The sequence below is a fragment of the Gobio gobio genome (genome assembly GCF_949357685.1).
Source record: "Gobio gobio genome assembly, chromosome: 19".
Classification (NCBI taxonomy): domain Eukaryota; kingdom Metazoa; phylum Chordata; class Actinopteri; order Cypriniformes; family Gobionidae; genus Gobio; species Gobio gobio.
In genome coordinates this window covers 13,632,040-13,649,748 of record NC_137112.1, presented here as the reverse complement: position 1 = coordinate 13,649,748, position 17,709 = coordinate 13,632,040, and the positions used below count along the sequence as shown (strand labels likewise).

Here is a 17,709-nt window from a genome sequence, read left to right as displayed (position 1 = left end):
AGTCAGACATTACCCACCATCATTCACACCACTGACAGGATCACACTCACCATTTCTGGCAATCACTCAGAGACTATCACGTTCCTCCTCACGGACTGCCCTCACGCACCCATTGTCCTCGGTCATCCCTGGCTTAAGAAGCACAACCCCAGGATTGACTGGGGACACAGTACAGTCGCAGCTTGGAATAATCAGTGCTATACCTCTTGTCTTGTGTCTACCCGTTCGTCTGTGTCTAGTTCTGTGTTTCAGGAGGAGCTAGTTAGAGTCTGAGCAGATGAGCAGTTCTCTGATGTCATGGGCTGATGCGATCTGTAGGGCTATGAGAATAGCTGCTATCTCTGCATATTGCGATGACTGAGGACCCAACTTGAAGTGTTGTGGTGGGCATGGCTTATCGTTCACCCACAGCACTCCCGCACCTGCCTTGAGGACGTCGTCGTGGTTGTAGGAGCACCCATCGACGTAGGCCGTGGGCATGCCCTGGCACGGATTCGGTTCAAAGTATCTGTGACAGGTCAGTTGTTGTTGTTGGGGTTCTTGTGCATCCGCTGCAGCAGCAGGCGTGTTATCAGAGCAGTTTTGGCATGCAGCCAGGCCATTGCCCAGGGTAGACTTGTGATTCTGTGCGTACCATGCCTCAACATTGCGTCCCTGGAGGGCCATTAACCACGTGGCTATACGTGAATTAGTGACAACGCCATCTCGGATGCGTTGGCTGTTGAGGAACATTACGGGCTGGTGGCAAGTCTCAATAATAACATTCTGTGCCCCAATGTAGTTGGAGAATCGCTGAATGGCCCACACCGTGCAGAACAGAGCTTTTTCACAGTCTGAGAACTTGCACTCTGGTGGAAGAAGCGTCTTGCTGGCATATGCGACCACCTTCTTGTCTTGGTCATGTCGTTGATATAGGCCAGCGCTGACGGAAAACCCGGCTTCCAGGTAGAATTCCTTCTGTGGATCGGGGTAAGCAAGGCATGGAGCTGTGCATAAATGTCTTTTTAGTGCCGTCATGGCGTGTTCTTGAGCGTCTGACCAGTCTTTCTTCAGCAGGGCTGTTAGAGGTCTGGCAATGTCTGAGTAGTTTTCGATGAACTGTCGGGAGTAATTGCATACCCCTAGAAAACTGCGCAGCTCAGAGATGTTAGTAGGAGGCTTGATGTTTTGAATGGCATGAATACGGTTTGACTTAGGTTCAATGCCTTGGGATCCGATTAGCAGGCCCACGTAGTTGACCTTGGTCCGGCACCACTGTCCTTTGTGGAGGGCGATCTTGGCACCGGCTGCGGATAGTTGGTTCAAAACATAGTCTCTTTCTTTCAGGTGGTCGGCCACCGCTGTGCTCTTCATGAGAACGTCGTCTACAAAGATCAGGTTGGTCTTGAGAGGTGTAGCAGGTTCATCAGTCTCACCGACAGGCTGGTGGGAGACTGTGTACTGCGACGTGACTGTCCTCGGTCAGCTCCGTTCGGCACACCTGGTCTTTGGTCATCGGCATGACAGATGTGATGGCAATGAATTTGAAGGGTGCAGTGAACAGTGTGTTATCTGTACTCCCTTCGGGTATCAGTGCAGGTGGAATGGGCCCAATGATGGGTAGTTCAAGTTCAAAATCATGAAAGTCATGGCTCACTAGCCATCCCAGTCGGTAGGCCTTGGGAATGTTGATGTCAGTTGCTGTGCAGTTGTTGAAGAGGATGTAGACTACACGAGATGACACTTCAGTGAGGGGTGTGGCTTCAAGTGTGAGTCCGAGTTCCACACATTCAGGTGAGGGTTGGAAGAAACCCAGCGTGTGGTTTAAGGTGTGGCCACATCGCATGTTGAGCCGAACAGCGACCCCTTTGGTGTATGCTGGTATCACCGTTCCCTGTTCGTTGACTAGGGTGCAGACCTCCGTGATGGTCTGTCCTGACATGACGTTGTCATGCCTGATGGAATCATGTGGCTGTAAAGTCAGTGGGGTTTCAAGTCAACCTTGCCTGAGGTCCACAGCAGCGATTAGCCCCATGTCTGATTCTGGATCAGAGTATTCACGAATTAAAGCTCGTCGTAGCTGTAGTCTGCTTTGACAGTCTCTGGTTGACGGTCTAGAAAGCTGCGTACGTCCCGGTTAGATGAGATTCTGAGTAGGTACAATCTGTCCCAAGTGTTCGCGTTAGCGACAGTCTGCAGGTGAAAGTCTATGTCTTGCAAGTAGGCGTGAACGTCGTGTCCTCCTGCAGGGTCTGGTCTGATCGTAGGGATATTTCTGGCCAGCTTGTCAAGGTCTTTATGAGCTACGTGGCTGCTGACCCTGACTTCCTGGAAGGGCTCCCCTTCCTTCGCCGCTGGCGGGGATTTGTGGAGGCTAGCGAGTGACAGTCTTAACAGTGAGCTGTCACCCCCCTTTCTAGCTCTTGGTTCTTGGCTAAAAGGTGCGGACCAGCTGGTCGGGGGAAACTCTGTGTGGTGCGTTTCCCCTTCCCGGTCACTTTGCAGTTTATATGAATGTTTCAGTTCTCTGTGAACAAGGTCAAGTTCATTTTTGAGCTCATGTCTTTGCTGGACAAGCTCATTGATCTCGGCTCGGACAGCCTGCAAGTGTTTTTCGTAGGCTTTGGCTTTAGCATCTTTGTCTTTAAGTGTAGTGTTGGCTCTCTCTAGGAGAGCCTCGCCTCGCCGGAGCTGTTCGTTGAGTTCTTCCCTGGTGTCCTTCTCCGACTGCTCTCTGCGATCTGTGTCCAGACGCAGATTTTCCAGGGTCTTTCGAAGTCTTTCTACTAGGGCTGGGCGATATATCGCATGACATTGTTAGGCGCATCTCGTCAGTAAAACCGGTTCCTTGATTAGTAGTAAATCGCCATCACCTGCTTTCAGATAGAGCGGCATTTACTACACAGAGCCGTAGTTCACTGACAAGCTGAGCCATATCGCATTAATTATCACGGACGTATCGCCTGCGATAATTAATGCGATATGGCTCAACTTGTCAGTGAACTACGGCTCTGTGTAGTAAATGCCGCTCTATCTGAAAGCAGGTGATGGCGATTTACGACTAATCAAGGAACCGGCTTTACTGACGAGATGCGCCTAACAATGTCATGCGATATATCGCCCAGCCCTACTTTCTACTTTTTTCTCTCGTTCTGTGTCCATTTCACCCTCTTTCTCAGTCTCTAGAAGTAGCTGATCTAGATGACGCTGGGTGAGGGCCTGGTTTCTCCGGGCCTCCTCGACTTGGAGCTTTAGCGCTGTCGCTTCCTGTTCCAGGTCGGTGTGGCTCTTTTCTCTTAGCCGTGCCTGGGCGACAAGGTTGTGGGTGAGGCTCCCGAGGATCTTGGCCAGTTCTTTGTGAGAGTAACTCTGCGTCGGGTCTTGTGCCGTCAGCTTGTCTAGCTCTGTGTCCAGTTCCTCCTCACTGGTGTCCTCGGACAGAACGGTGCTCGTCATCGCTTCCAGCCATATCGCTAGGCGATCCCATGGGACAGCGGGACTGGATGAACGGGACATACTGGTTCACTGTTGGCGAGAGAAACACAGCCCACACACACAAAGAGGCCAATGCAAGTTTGTTCTAAGGTTAACGAGCTCTTGTACGGACTATGCCGACGACAAGAATTTTGGCTAACTGATGTAGACAGTTAGACAGTTAGGCAATTAGGCGGGCCAATTTTTGGGTCGGCCTGAAATAGAGACTTTGACAGGCGGTAGCCCTGTGGGTCACCTGGTGACGCCGGCTGCTCGGTTGTCACTCTATTACTTAGCTTTCCTTGGGGTCTCTTGGTGAACTGAAAGAAACAAGATTACGACAGTCCGGACAGTGAAGGTAGGAAAGAGCACAGTGAAAACAAACACAAAAATGAATTGGTCTGCAATAAAAAGGAAAATAAGCGCGAACGCTGGGAGTGTTAGAGAAACACTAAAGGGGCTAAGCCTGCTACCTTTCGTAAGAGTTTCTGATAGGGCCTACAGCATGTGAGCAAACCTGAAGAAGGGCATCAAACAGGCCAAGCACTGCTACAAGCTAAAGATAGAGGGTCACTTTTCCAACTCTGACCCTCAACGCATGTGGCAGGGCATTCAGGCCATCAGTGACTACAAACCCACCCACTCCACCCCCGCAGCCACTGATGTCAACTTCCTGAACGAGCTAAATTACTTTTATGCTCGCTTTGAAAGAGACAACAGAGAAACTGCCACCAAGCTCAAACCCTCAGCTGACCCACCAATCACACTCTCCTCCACAGATGTCTGCAAGGCACTGAGCCGGATCAGCGCGCACAAGGCTGCTGGACCAGACAACATCCCTGGTCGTGTTCTCAGGGTGGTCCTGGAACACTTAAAAGACTCTCTACCATCCACATTGGACTCACACCAGTTTGCCTACCACAGCAATAGGAGCACAGAGGATGCCGTTTCCATGGCACTGCACTCTGTGCTCACTCACCTGGACAATAAAAACACTTATGCACGCATGCTGTTTGTTGACTTCAGCTCAGCATTCAACACTGTTATCCCAACCAAGTTAATAGCCAAACTTGGAGACCTGGGCATCAACACTTCAATGTATAACTGGATTTTGGACTTCCTAACTGACAGACCCCAGAATGTTCGTTCAGGACTCACCTGCTCCACATCCATCACACTCAACACTGGTGTACCACAGGGCTGTGTGCTAAGCCCGTTTCTCTACTCCCTCTTCACCTCCGACTGCAAGCCTGTGTATGGATCTAACTCCATCGTCAAAGTTTGCGGACGACACAACGGTGATTGGTCTCATCAGCAACAACGATGAGACTGCCTATAGGGAGGAGATCCAGCACATGGTGCACTGAAAATAACCTGCTCCTCAACACCACCAAAACGAAGGAGCTCATCGTGTACTTCAGGAAGGAGTCAAGAGGCACACACGACACCATCCACATTAATGAAATGGCTGTTGTACGTGTCTCCAGTTTCAAGTTCCTGGGGATCCACATCTCGGCGGACATGTCGTGGACGACCAACACCTCCAGCCTGGTCAAGAAGGCTCACCAGCGCCTCTTCTTCCTGAGGACACTGAGGAAGAATCAGCTCTCCTCGGCCATCCTGGTGAACTTCTATCGCTGCGCAATAGAAAGCATCCTGACCAACTGTGTGGCAGTATGGTATGGGAGCTGCTCTGTTGCGGAGCGCAAGGCACTACAGCGGGTGGTGAAAACTGCCCAGCGCATCACAGGGACTCCACTACCTGCCATCGAGCACATCCAGAGGAAACGCTGTCTGCATCGAGCTCGCAGCATCCTTAAGGACTCCTCTCACCCAGCCCACAGACTGTTTTCTCTCCTGCCCTCCGGCAGGCGTTTCAGGATCCTCCGGACCAGGACCAGCAGACTAAAGAACATTTTTTTCCCCAGAGCTGTCTCTTTACTGAACTCTAACCTCCGCTGATCCACTTCCCTCATATACTGCAAACTCTCCTACCTCACATCTGCCTTCACTTTGTTATTTGCACTACCGACTGTTTATTACAGTAACAACTGTTTACTTATGTATTTTGCACTACCATACCTTAACTGGATTATGCTCATTTACTCTGCCGACTGTTATTTACAGTACCAACTGTTTACATTTGCATTTTGCACCGTACTTCTAACTGTAATATGCAACCACTTTCCACTGCACTTATTCCATCATTTAGATATTACTATAGACCGTAATGTGAAAACGTTTTTCGTTTAATCCCATTCCCATATATGGGGCACTTAATTATTTTCATTCCAATAAAAAGATCTATTGGTTTTGAGTGAGAAAATAAAAGTTCTCCATATGTAATCCTGCAGTTTATTTTTTATCAGTGTTTAAAGTCGGCAATAGTTCCTTCCTCGCGTAATCATATTTTGGGTCATCATATTTAATATTTAAAGGTTTTTTCAGAGATGTTACTGGATTTAAAAGATTTGGAGGAAAACTGAATAACTGTAGGTTGTGAAACGGTTAATTTGGGTTAACACAGCATTGGTGGGTGTTCCGATAACTTTCCGATAACGTTCTCAGTGCTTTTGCAGTTACTGTGAGATCACACAATGTGAGTTTTAAAATGATGACCCAAATGTTTGTGGTCCACAGCGCATCCCTGAAAGTTAAAATTCTGCTGTTCGTGATCTACAAACTGAATACAGTCAAGACAACAAAGGCATAAAGATAAACTCTTTTCAATACTCATGTTTGCCAGCCTGGTCTCCCACCTTGTTTAGGCCATGACATATTTGACTTATCCAATAATGTTGCATTGTATTTTAAGTATTTCATTAAGAAGAAGCAATGGCTTACATATTCAATTTTGAACCGGCGCATCAAGCAGTTCAAGTACAGTTTGAATACCTTTCTCGTTTCCTTACTAATTGACGTCCTCATTTTCAAAAGATTTGCGTTTTTGTTGTTTACACAGAGACCATTTTCAAAAACATGCACTTTTCAAAAATTTGCGATTTTATGCACCCAAAAAGCTGTGTTTTAAGCTGTGTTAAAACGTTTTGTTTTTAGTTGAAAACGGTGTAGTGTAAACAGCCCCGTAAAGGGTTAGTTCACCCAAAATGAAAATTAGCCCATGATTTACTCACCCTCAAGTCATCCTAGGTGTATTTGACAATCTTCTTTCAGATAATAAAATCGGAGTTAGCCTTTATTTAAAATGTCCTGGCTAACCTAAGCATTATAATAGCATGGCAGTGAATTGTTGTCTCGTTAATGAAGTCCATAAAAGTGCATCTATCCATCATATAACTGCTCCACACGGCTCCGGGGGTTAATAAAGGCCTTTGTGTCACAAATATCCATACTTAAAACTTTATAGACTAAAATAACTAACTTCTGGCAGATTGCCATACGCATCGATTTACGGTGAAAGAGTAACCTTTGACCCTTGAATCCCTTACGCATGCATATTGATGAACGCAGAAGGGCAGAGGACAGAGCAGAGCAAAAGAAAACACGAATTAGAGTCTGAAATGAGAATTTTTAAAGAGAAATGGCAGAGGATTTCGATATAAAAGAAGAGACTGGCTTGAGTTTCTTGCCCAGCCCTAGCCGCGTCAAAGTGTGCGATACTCCTGTACATCACGTCAAAGGATACTCTTTTGCCGTAAATCGAATTGCAAATTGCGAATCGCTTCAGAAGGCCTTTATTTATTTATAAGCCATGTAGAGCAGTTATATGATGGATAGATGCACTTTTATGGACTTCTTAAACGAGACAACAATTCACTGCCATTATAATGCTTGGATTAGCCAGGATGTTTTTTTTAATATATATAACTCTGATTTTATTTATCTGAAAGAAGAATGTCATATACACCTATAGGATGACTTGAGGATGAGTAAATCATGGGCTAATTTTCATTTTTGGGTGAACTATCTCTTTAAAGTCACCCTGTAGTCAATAATTGTATCCCTTAAAACTCTTTTTTTATCACCAAAATGACATATTTAAAAGTTTGGTCCCACTTTATATCAGGTGGCCTTAACTATTATGTACTTACATCAGAAAATAAGTACAATGTACTTATTGTGTTCATATTGTATTGCAAAGCACTTTTGCTGATAATTGAGGTGGGATACGGGTAAAGTTAGGGACAGGTGTGGTGGGATAGGTAAGTTTAAGGGTAGAGTTAGTGACAGGTGTGGTGGTATGGGTAAGTTTAAGGGTAAAGTTAGGGACAGGTGTGGTATGGGTAAGTTTAAGGGTAATGTTAGAGACAGGTGTGGTGGTATGGGTAAGTTTAAGGGTAGGCTTAGGAGCAGGTGTGGTGGTATGGGTAAGTTTAAGGGTAGGGTTAGGAACAGGTGTGGTGGTATGGGTAAGTTTAAGGGTAGGGTTAGGGACAGGTGTGGTGGTATGGGTAAGTTTAAGGGTAGGCTTAGGAACAGGTGTGGTGGTATGGGTAAGTTACAGGGTAAAGTCAGGGACAGGTGTGATGGTATGGGTAAGTTTAAGGGTAAAGTTAGGGACAGGTGTGGTGGTATGGGTAAGTTTCAGGGTAAAGTTAGGGACAGGTGTGATGGTATGGGTAAGTTTAAGGGTAAAGTTAGGGACAGGTGTGGTGGTATGGGTAAGTTTCAGGATAAAGTTAGGGACAGGTGTGGTGGTATGGGTAAGTTTCAGGGTAAAGTTAGGGACAGGTGTGATGGTATGGGTAAGTTTAAGGGTAGAGTTAGTGACAGGAGTGGTGTTATGGGTAAGTTTAAGGGTAGAGTTAGTGACAGGTGTGGTGGTATGGGTAAGTTTAAGGGTAAAGTTAGGGACAGGTGTGGTATGGGTAAGTTTAAGGGTAATGTTAGGGACAGGTGTGGTGGTATGGGTAAGTTTAAGGGCAAAGTTAGGGACAGGTGTGGTATGGATAAGTTTAAGGGTAATGTTAAGGACAGGTGTGGTGGTATGGGTAAGTTTAAGGGTAGGCTTAGGAACAGGTTTGGTGGTATGGGTAAGTTTCAGGATAAAGTTAGGGACAGGTGTGGTGGTATGGGTAAGTTTCAGGGTAAAGTTAGGGACAGGTGTGATGGTATGGGTACGTTTAAGGGTAAAGTTAGGGACAGGTGTGGTGGTATGGGTAAGTTTCAGGATAAAGTTAGGGACAGATGTGGTGGTATGGGTAAGTTTCAGGGTAAAGTTAGGGACAGGTGTGATGTATGGGTAAGTTTAAGGGTAAAGTTAGGGACAGGTGTGGTGGTATGGGTAAGTTTCAGGATAAAGTTAGGGACAGGTGTGGTGGTATGGGTAAGTTTCAGGGTAAAGTTAGGGACAGGTGTGGTGTTATGGGTAAGTTTAAGGTTAAAGTTAGGGACAGGTGTGGTGTTATGGGTAAGTTTCAGGGTAAAGTTAGGGACAGGTGTGGTGGTATGGGTAAGTTTCAGGGTAAAGTTAGGGACAGGTGTGGTGGTATGGGTAAGTTTCAGGGTAAAGTTAGGGACATGTGTGATGGTATGGGTAAGTTTAAGGGTAAAGTTAGGGACAGGTGTGATGGTATGGGTAAGTTTAAGGGTAAAGTTAGGGACAGGTGTGGTGGCATGGGTAAGTTTCAGGGTAAAGTTAGGGACAGGTGTGGTGGTATGGGTAAGTTTCAGGGTAAAGTTAGGGACAGGTGTGATGGTATGGGTAAGTTTAAGGGTAAAGTTAGGGACAGGTGTGGTGGTATGGGTTAGTTTAAGGGTATGGTTAGGGACAGGTGTGGTATTATGGGTAAGTTTAAGGGTAAAGTTAGGGACAGGTGTGGTCTTATGGGTAAGTTTCAGGGTAAAGTTAGGGACAGGTGTGGTGGTATGGGTAAGTTTCAGGATAAAGTTAGGGACAGGTGTGGTGGTATGGGTAAGTTTCAGGGTAAAGTTAGGGACAGGTGTGGTGTTATGGGTAAGTTTAAGGTTAAAGTTAGGGACAGGTGTGGTCTTATGGGTAAGTTTAAGGGTAAAGTTAGGGACAGGTTTGGTGTTATGGGTAAGTTTCAGGGTAAAGTTAGGGACAGGTGTGGTGGTATGGGTTAGTTTCAGGGTTAAGTTAGGGACATGTGTGATGGTATGGGTAAGTTTAAAGGTATTGTTAGGGACAGGTGTGGTGGTATGGGTAAGTTTAAGGGCAAAGTTAGGGACAGGTGTGGTATGGATACGTTTATGGGTAATGTTAAAGACAGGTGTGGGGGTATGGGTAAGTTTAAGGTTAGGCTTAGGAACAGGTGTGGTGGTATGGGTAAGTTTAAGGGTAGGGTTAGGAACAGGTGTGGTGGTATGGGTAAGTTTAAGGGTAGGGTTAGGGACAGGTGTGGTGGTATGGCTAAGTTTCAGGGTAAAGTTAGGGACAGGTGTGATGGTATGGGTAAGTTTAAGGGTAAAGTTAGGGACAGGTGTGGTGGTATGGGTAAGTTTCAGGGTAAAGTTAGGGACAGGTGTGGTGTTATGGGTAAGTTTAAGGTTAAAGTTAGGGACAGGTGTGGTGTTATGGGTAAGTTTCAGGGTAAAGTTAGGGACAGGTGTGGTGGTATGGGTAAGTTTCAGGGTAAAGTTAGGGACAGGTGTGGTGGTATGGGTAAGTTTCAGGGTAAAGTTAGGGACATGTGTGATGGTATGGGTAAGTTTAAGGGTAAAGTTAGGGACAGGTGTGATGGTATGGGTAAGTTTAAGGGTAAAGTTAGGGACAGGTGTGGTGGTATGGGTAAGTTTCAGGGTAAAGTTAGGGACAGGTGTGATGGTATGGGTACGTTTAAGGGTAAAGTTAGGGACAGGTGTGGTGGTATAGGTAAGTTTCAGGATAAAGTTAGGGACAGGTGTGGTGGTATGGGTAAGTTTCAGGGTAAAGTTAGGGACAGGTGTGATGTATGGGTAAGTTTAAGGGTAAAGTTAGAGACAGGTGTGGTGGTATGGGTTAGTTTAAGGGTAGGGTTAGGGACATGTGTGGTGTTATGGGTAAGTTTAAGGTTAAAGTTAGGGACAGGTGTGGTGTTATGGGTAAGTTTAAGGGTAGGGTTAGGGACAGGTGTGGTGTTATGGGTAAGTTTAAGGGTAAAGTTAGGGACAGGTGTGGTGGTATGGGTAAGTTTAAGGGTAAAGTTAGGGACAGGTGTGGTGGTATGTGTAAGTTTCAGGGTAAAGTTAGGGACAGGTGTGGTGGTATGCAGAGCCGGCTCTCCCTATAAGCGAACTAAGCGGCTGCTTAGGGCCCCGCCGCCACTAGGGGGCCCCCTAACTACAGATTGCACTCGCCAGCGTCGCCGCAGTTTATCACGCAAGACGCTCAATTCGCGTCATTCGCACCGCGCGAAAAGCTCCTTCCGCGCCGCGGGACCTCTAGACGCGCGTCAACGCGCCTTTCCATTGACTTAACATTGAAATCAAATCACTCGCTCCAGACACTCTGTTTTCGTTTGGTGTGAACGCAGCATAACGTTAGCTGTCCATCGATTATGCTGAATCAACATTGCTTGCGCTATGGTCCAGCCGTCGGCCCCAGCTCTGGGCTACAGACCGCGGAGAGACAGACCCACCTCCTTTGAATGTATTTTCTTTTTAACAGTTAACGTTACATGACCTACACTAGTTCTGGGAAAGAAAAAACCGAAAAATCTTTGTCTCAATAGACGCTTATTACAATAAAAAAATAGTTTAAGAACATTCGAGAGAAAGAAAGTAATAGGAAGAGAAAGAGCAATCATTTGACAGTCAAAATCAAAATGAAGTTTAAAATAAAGCGGTTAAATACAAGCTTTTTCTTATGGTCTTAATTGAATAGGCAATTAAAGATTATTAATAAATATTAATCTATATACTATTATGAAATATTTTATATATTGTTAAGCTAAATCGCCCAGACCATTTAAACCTAAAGAAAACACAGTGTCCTCTCTGAAACATTATTGAATGATGATCGATACAAGACACCTAAAAGCAAAATGGATTTGTGGTAAATTTTAGTAAAGAACACTGTAAAAAAAAGCAGGTCCCCAATTGAAAATGTTCTAGTGAGCGATCACATCTAAATTTTTCAGTTGGCCAAATTGAATTAATGTGAATTGATGCAATTTAATTCAATTAAAATTCAAGAAATTAAATTTGGCCAACTGAAAATTTTAGATGTGATCGCTCACTAGAACATTTTCAATTGGGGACCTGCTTTTTTTTTTTACAGTGAATGCAGTCCAAGCTGTGAAGGTTTAAAATATGAACAGTATGTAAGAGTTAATCAACCAATAATTAAATAATATAATTTAACATTGGATTTCTTTTAATTTACCCTTAACATAATTGTAAAAAACTAAATGTCACTTTCTCAGGAGGAGCCATTCTTAAATATTTTGGTGGTCATGGAGAAACATTTCATGAGGCTGACACAAGTAAATATTTCCCACTGCCTTTCTTTTGAATAGTTTTGTGCGCAACTTCAACATAGCTAATTTTCCTCTTGCAAATAAAAAATTTAGTTTTATAATCATAATTCACTATGTTGTCTAATTGTACTTTAATATTAATTTAAAATTAATGTGTTTTATCTACTCTGCATACTGTATTTATTATTAATTATATTATAATCTCAACAGCTGGAGGAGGTGACTCTACTGCTGCTTCAGTAGAGCATAGCGAGCCGCATACCACTATGGCTAATGTTGTAAGTTAGCTATATATTGTTAATGCTAAATTATTAATATTTATTTGTTTACAACAAATTGACCTTAAATTTGCAAATCTATAATCTTTACTTTTACTGTTTCAGTGAGTGTACTTTAATAAGCAGTAAAATAATTGTAGGCAATCATGTTAAAAGATATACAGATGAAATATGTAAGTGTTAGATTGTATACAGTTGCTGGTTTGCAGTGCAATACTCCATTATTCACTGCAAGGCAGGGCCCCAAAATTATCCTGCTTAGGGCCCCCAGATTTACAGAGCCGGCCCTGGTGGTATGGGTAAGTTTCAGGGTAAAGTTAGGGACAGGTGTGATGTATGGGTAAGTTTAAGGGTAAAGTTAGGGACAGGTGTGGTGGTATGGGTTAGTTTAAGGGTAAAGTTAGGGACATGTGTGGTGTTATGGGTAAGTTTAAGGTTAAAGTTAGGGACAGGTGTGGTGTTATGGGTAAGTTTAAGGGTAGGGTTAGGGACAGGTGTGGTGTTATGGGTAAGTTTAAGGGTTAAGTTAGGGACAGGTGTGGTGGTATGGGTAAGTTTAAGGGTAGAGTTAGGGACAGGTGTGGTGTTATGGGTAAGTTTAAGGGTAAAGTTAGGGACAGGTGTGATGGTATGGGTCAGTTTAAGGGTAGGGTTAGGGACAGGTGTGGTGTTATAGGTAAGTTTAAGGGTAAAGTTTGGGACAGGTGTGGTGGTATGGGTAAGTTTCAGGGTAAAGTTAGGGACAGGTGTGATGGTATGGGTAAGTTTAAGGGTAAAGTTAGGTACAAGGTAGTTTGTGACGTTAGAAACATCAGTGATTTCAAACTGTGTTTTTGAGACTGTCTTTGGTTCACTGCAGTTTTAAGCAGAAAATACTCAACAATGGTGTTGACTTATGAATTTGCATGATTTGTCTTAAAGCATATTTAAACACCACATATAAACAACATTAAAAGCTTCATTTTCACCACTAGGGGACTTTAAATACACAGTGATGACAAAATAACGAACAGTTGAGAAGATGCATCAGAGTCCAATGAAACTAATGAGTGGCGGGAAACAAAGACAAAGAAACACATGTGGCCGATGAAAACAAACTGAGATCTTATGAAAACTACAACAAACTGATTTAAACATTGTTGGAAACATTTGGGATAATGTAAGTACACAAGTCAACAAAATATTTTAATCCAAAAATCTTACATATTGTCCCTTTAATTCATAATGTTAATGTCTTCACTGTTGAAAAGGGGTGAAATGTGCAGAAGATGCTAGAAAACCAAAGAATATGAGAAACTGTGCTCAGTTTAACTACTCAGGACAAACAAGGGACTCATAAATCACAATAATCACAATTCAAAACATAAAAACGGAAGTTGATCATCAGGGAACAACTCACAATATTACAATTCAAGGGTATGTATACTCTTTGAACTGGTTAATTTGTGTCAATTCAGTTATTTTGTCTTGTGGACTATATGTCAACATCTGTGAAACAGCTCATTCAGGACAGTACTAAATCAAATCTAACATGCGCTATAACACAGCCCTGGACTCAGCAAAGGTGCTCCTGATAGCAGCTCAATGGCACAGCCTAGTGGTCAGTGTGAAGGAAGTTGTGAGACATGCTGTGGACTGAAGACATCCAGACAGACAGAAGGGATTTTAACATGATCACTCTGAGGGCTCCCAACTAAAGTGGCACAAACAGGGATGTCCTGAGACCAGAGAAGGACTGGTGGGAGCTCAAGGATGCTGGCTGCGGATTTTGACAATACTGGCCTTTTGACTAGAACTGGCCACCATGGTGGAGCCTGGTTTCTCTGTCAAATGGAGAAACTACATTCACCTTTGGGTTGCACACTAGGGGATTAACTGTGAGAGAGAGATACAGGCAGAAGGAACAGTGACTTGAGAGCGTAGTGGTTAATAAATAACAGCAGTGCTATGAACTGAACTCGATGAGAGAAGTGGATGTCCTTGACTTTCGAAAAAAAAAAAAACTTGACCACCAGCTCCGCAGACAAGCAGATGATAGTTCATTCTATGCTGTTGCTTCAAGGATGTTAAGGGAAAATCTGAAAAATTAAGTTTAAATCTGATTGGACCTCTATCTAACATAATTAGTTAGATTGCTTCTGTTTTATTGAACTGTACCTGTTTCACAGTTAAAATCAGCAATAAACCCCTGGGCCCAGTTGTTCAAAAAGTTTAATCTGGATCAGAATGATCTGGATTTGTAAATCACATGGTTTGCTATCCAGGATCATCTAATCCATTTTACCTTTGGGCCGGTTTTTCAAAGCAAAATTGGATTGGATCACGCTGATCCAGATACACACCTTTTCAGATGACCAAATCTGGATTACTAGTGCTCTACGGAGCCCCTAAAGGGACATGGTGATGGAAAAAATATGAGATGGCGGGAAAAAAATACTTCAATGCTTTTGCGTTCTCTCAGAAAAGTTTTGCGAAGCGTTCACCTGGGAAACTTTGCATTTGCTCGCAAAGAACTTTTGACTGGGTCATCTCTTATTGTGCCAATGTGGTTTACAAACAATGAAAAAAAACCCACTTTAAATTAAATATATATTACTTTAACAGTTAAACTAATCAAGAGCAAAATAAAAAATGTATATGTGTGTATTACATGATACAAATGTTGTTTTTTAGTTTTAAAGTTGTATTAATTTTTTGTTCCTGAAATCCACCCTTCTGCTGGGGTCAGTATAATCCTGATTTTTTTGGGATCAAAGGCATCCCAATCTTACTAAAAAGTTTTGAACAACATTGAGATTGAACCCTTTTTCAAGATTTGATCCAATCCATTAGCCAAAATCCGTTCAGATTACTTTTGAAAAACTGGACCCAGTGTGTTAATAAAGGCCTTCTGAAGCAAAGTCATGTGTTTTTGTAAGAAAAATATCCATATTTATAACTTTATAAACTATAATCACTGGCTTCCGGTAACGGCCGTATGCGAGTTCTGGTGGAAGAGTGACCTCTGACCTCTTAATATATAACTCTGATTGTGTTAAAACTTAAAAGTCATATACACTTATGTCTTGAGGGTGAGTAAATTATGGGATAAATATCTTTTTTTTTTTGGTGAACTAACCTTTAATGACTTAATTTGTATCCGATGTAGCTATAGGTGGGTTTCACATCAAAATAGAAATGTTTTTTTATGCCACAAATCTAAAAAAAAAAAAATGTGTCCCCAAATGAAATACATGAAATCTTTAATATTTAACATAACTAGTTTCCAGAGACACAAAAGATTACTTCAAGACTGTTTTGACTGACTAATGATGAAATTCAGATATAGCCATTCATTTCATGTGTTGATATAATTATAATCGAATTAGGCTAATTATATTATTATGAAAAGCTAATTACATCTTCATTGACACCTTTCTCCAGGGTGACCATGTAGCAAAACCTCTTTATACTTTTGTTCCATATGTTCCCATTTTTTCTATACAATAACACGGGCCAGCCTTCGCTCCCCACATGCATCAATAAGCCTTGGCCGCGACCATGACCCAGTTCACCACTGTTCCTTCCTTGGACCACTTTTGATAGATACTGACCACTGCAGACCAGGAACACCCCACAAGAGCTGCAGTTTGGGAGATGCTCTGACCCAGTCGTCTAGCCATCACAATTTGGCCCTCGTCAAACTCGCTCAAATCCTTACGCTTGCCCATTTTTCCTGCTTCTAACACATCAATTTTGAGAACAAAATGTTCACTTGCTGCCTAATATATCCCACCCACTAACAGGAGCCATGATGAAGAGATAATCAGTATTATTCACTTCACCTGTCAGTGGTCATAATGTAATGCTCGATCGGTGTATGCTATAACTATTTTCACAAAAGATCTAATTACTTCAAAACTGTTTTGACTGACTAAATGATGACATTCAGATTAGCCATTCTGTTTCATGTGTTGATATTTTGTACCATCTATGGTCATGAAAAAAAAATGAAGTTGGATCTGGCATCTCTCTACATCTAATTAGGCTGATTATATTATTATGAAAAGCTATTTACATTTACACCATTCTCCAGGGTGGCCATGTAGCATAACCTCTTTATACTTTTGTTCCATGTTCCCACTTTTTTTCTATACAATAATTTTTTTTTGCTGCCGTTGTTGCTTCGCTCATGAACACTAGTGACGTTGCAGCCAGTGTGCGCGTTCTCGTGGAGCTTTTCCGGTGGCGTTTCCTGTGTTTGTAAACTGACCTGAGCTGGAATAAAAGAGCAAAATTGTGCAACACGAAGGTAAGATTCATACGCACTACATGTATCGTTTCAATACAAATGATAGCTGTTGTTCTTTTATCCCGAGGGATGATGTGGTCTGGTGCGCTTTTACAGGCCTCGGGAGATAGAGATCGGATTATAGAAAGCCATATGTACACGAAACACATTATCACACATGAACGCGTTTTAAATAAACTCCATCTCGAACTAAAGCACACATGACTGATACGAGACCTGCGGTGACATGTTTAGAAGGGTTTAAACTAAACATCTTTCGAGAATGAAAGGATTAGTCGTGTTAGATGAGGATTGTTTGTTTGCGGGGGAGTTTAGTGCGAACATCAACGCACTGAGATGTTTTTCACATGCTTGATGTGTGTGTGTTATTCCATCTGTCCTCATGCATTAGTCTACAACATGCATGTATGTCTTCGGTGTTTGCTTTTAAACGCATAATTAAATGATGTGGCATTAAATATAGTCGTTATATGTTGCCCGCAGCACCTCACTTTGTGGCTCTCTCGCATTAGCTAACACACCTCAATCAATTCCATACTTCATGACCTGAATTGGTCATGTCAACTGAGCAGGGTTGAGAATCTTCTGATTTACATATGCCTCCCTTTTTGAAAGGTCTTGACACCGCTAATCATGAAGAGTGTGCTCACAAGGACTTTTTTAAAGGGATAGTACACCCAAAAATGAAGATTCCGTCATTAATTCCTCACCCTCGTGCCGTTCCAGACCTGTAAGACCGTCGTTCATCTTCGGAACGCAAATTAAGATATTTTTATGAAATCTGAGAGATTTCTGTCCCTCCATTGACAGCCTACGTAACAACCACTTTGATGTTCATAAAGAGATCAAACGCACTGCGTAACACGAGAACGAACCTCATTGGTACTTGCACATCAAGGGAACATGCTTGAGCTTCTGTTTACCACAACTGATGTGCGAGTTGAGGAATTTTTATGTGAATGTAAACATTTTTCCCATTTTTTAACTTTCACCATTGGCATATAATGAAACAAAGATTGTTAACGTCAACAGATTCTACTAATAAACCTACCAATCTCTGTAAAAACAAAATAATGATGCTGCCATCTTCATAGTCATTTTTACACAAGGGTTGGGCACCGACCGAATTACGTCGATACTACCGAATCACATTAACTCAATCGGTGCCACATTTCGGTACCTGAGAACGCATCTGGAGATATAGTGTCTGCATGTATTAAAAACACTATTTAAATACGAATCCTGCATGTCTCTGTGTGAATGAATGGCACAGATGTGCGGTTTAATTTACCACACACACACAATA

General features: G+C 42.9%; 1 protein-coding gene across 27 annotated transcripts in view; it reads left to right on the top strand.

The window, feature by feature from the left end:
* Window positions 1-16,285: 16,285 nt before the first annotated feature.
* Window positions 16,286-17,709, top strand: part of znf740a (zinc finger protein 740a) — a 49,894-nt gene continuing 48,470 nt past the window's right edge. For 14 of the 27 annotated variants that reach the window (XM_079845012.1, XM_079845018.1, XM_079845010.1 and 11 more), the window contains exon 1: window positions 16,311-16,403. The gene's annotated coding sequence lies outside the window, so the exon portion shown is untranslated. Of the gene's footprint in view, window positions 16,404-17,709 lie in introns of all 27 variants that reach the window. The other 13 variants (XM_079845015.1, XM_079845016.1, XM_079845031.1 and 10 more) reach the window with 5 other exon arrangements.